This window comes from Manacus vitellinus, unplaced genomic scaffold, assembly GCF_001715985.3.
Source record: "Manacus vitellinus isolate BGI_N305 unplaced genomic scaffold, ASM171598v3 scaffold_23_pilon, whole genome shotgun sequence".
Lineage (NCBI taxonomy): Eukaryota > Metazoa > Chordata > Aves > Passeriformes > Pipridae > Manacus > Manacus vitellinus.
This window is the reverse complement of record NW_021939718.1, coordinates 1,817,771-1,819,863: the sequence shown is the minus strand read 5'-3', so window position 1 is coordinate 1,819,863 and position 2,093 is coordinate 1,817,771. Positions and strand designations below refer to the sequence as shown.

Genomic DNA, 2,093 nt, shown 5'->3' with positions numbered 1-2,093 from the left:
TATTTCATATAGTAGAGCGCGGCCGGGAGCCTGCGCGTCCGCGGAATAGCGCGGAGCATCTCAGCGGCTGCGCCTCCGCCCCGCGTCCCCCATGCCCACTTCACGTTCAAGGTTTAGAGAAGAGGTCACGTCCACTGACGTCAACTGAAGGCATACGGCACGTCCGTCTGCATTTACATACATCAAGGAAATGAGGGCATAAAAAATAGGAAAAAAAATAGAATATGCAAATCTCCCTGCTCCGAGAAGAGACTGCCGATTCTGGGAACGATCGTCCCTATTTGCGGAAGATCCTAATTAACGGAACAAAAAACCGGGCCTCTCTCTTCTTCTAAACATCATCATCATCCACAACAAAATAAACATCCTCGAAATGAGCACTCGGAGCCGGGCTGCGGCGCGATCTGGGAGCGGGCGGCCCCGATGTGAATGCAGGGCTCCACCGCTGCGCCATTCTCTCCTCCTCCAGCTCCTGTTGGCTCCAGCGCGTATTACTTTTAATACTGATGCATATGTAAAGGTATATTTGCATTGTTTTTAATTTCCTGAAAGTTGCAGCCTATCGCTTTTCCTTTGCCCTCTTTTATCTATCTGTTTAAATATCTTTCCTTTCCCCTCCCCCTCCCCATTCTCCCGGTTTTTGGCGAGATTCTGCAGTGTGTCTCTATATACAGTTTCCTCCATGCTTCTGTTTGTATAAGGTTACAGACTGTGTACAGTGCTAATACTACAAATCAAGGTGCACAAGATGCTTATTGGGCCTTAAGAAGGGAGGAGGATCTTATTGCCCTGCTCAGCTATCACATCGCTGGCTTGAAACTGGGAGTTTGCCTAATTAAGTTCATATTAGGAAACAAATTTTAAAAACCACCAACACCCCCGCTCCTGCCCCGTTTAAGGGTATAAAGAGATACAGATATCTCATTGCTGTGTGTTATGACCCATAAACACACTTATATCTGCCTTGGTTTCAGGAATCGTTTATTTCAAAATCTTCTCTTAAAATGTGCAGAGCCAGGTACGGAGAGCTTTCTCCAAGGAAGACATTTTGTATTTTCTCTCTTAGGTGCTGCATTATTAAATGTATTACACCTAATTTTAACGTGTGCAGCCTTAAATCCACTACATAATTCTTTATAGAAAAAGCAGCTTTTTAGATGTTGTTTGAAAATATGCTCGAAGCCTTATGCTTGCTTTACCCGAAAATCCACAGGCCTTGAACTATATGAAAAACATGTTTAACATATTTCAATTTAGCTTAATGGGTAACAATAAAAAAGAAGAGTAGCAATAAGAGTAGTTTCAATATGATTAAAAACAGAGTAATCTTCTGGATTTATAGTCCAGAAATGTTATGTTTTTAAATGAGAAACCTTATTTTCGTAAGAAACGAGGGGAAAAAAAAAAAAGCTCAAGTACATGAATAGATAATTATTACACTATGAATGACTCACCTGCAAGGATGTATCAGGCAAAAGTTAGCCTTCTCTAAAGACTGACATGCATGTATTTTTTTTAAATAAAGAGTGGAGTGTCTGTGTTTCTCAGTGCCTGTTTCACAAGTATACTTTAATTCTTTGTCATTTCTCACGGTATTCCCAGCGCTGCCTCTCCTTCCAGTTTTACGAGCCCTACGCTGATATGCTATCCAGTAAAAAGTGGTCAGATGGCTACACGTAAAATATTTAAAGAAATAATACCATCTCAAAACGGAAATCGTCACGGTCATCCCTTAGGTTAGCTCTTACCTTACTACATCTAGCAGCAAGTCACTAGGAAAGTACTATTTTTACACATTTTTATCAACAGTGGGTGCCGGGGACTCCTGGCCCACGGACGCAACCTGACCACCCCCCCCCGCCCCCGGTCCCTTTTAATTAGCACTCGTGCAGTTGTCGCTCCCTTGCGGACCCGCATTAGCGTGTGCCGGGAGGCGGGAGGAGGTGAGAGCGGGTCAGTCCATCTTTCCGTTCCCGCAGAGCATCCCGCATCATTCCCTCCCTCCCCGCCCCCTCCTCGGTGCCTTACCCCGCGCCTCGCCGCAGCTACGACGGGACAGGGGTGGCCGCCGCCTGTGCCCCCGGAGCACCCCC

At 45.3% G+C, this 2,093-nt stretch overlaps 1 long non-coding RNA gene across 1 annotated transcript in view; it reads right to left on the bottom strand.

The window, feature by feature from the left end:
* LOC108639722 overlaps positions 1-2,093 on the bottom strand; it is a 46,245-nt gene extending 44,152 nt beyond the window's left edge. Inside the window, exon 1 of the long non-coding RNA XR_001920692.2 lies at positions 2,029-2,093. This is a non-coding gene — a long non-coding RNA (uncharacterized LOC108639722). The remainder of the gene's footprint in view (positions 1-2,028) is intronic.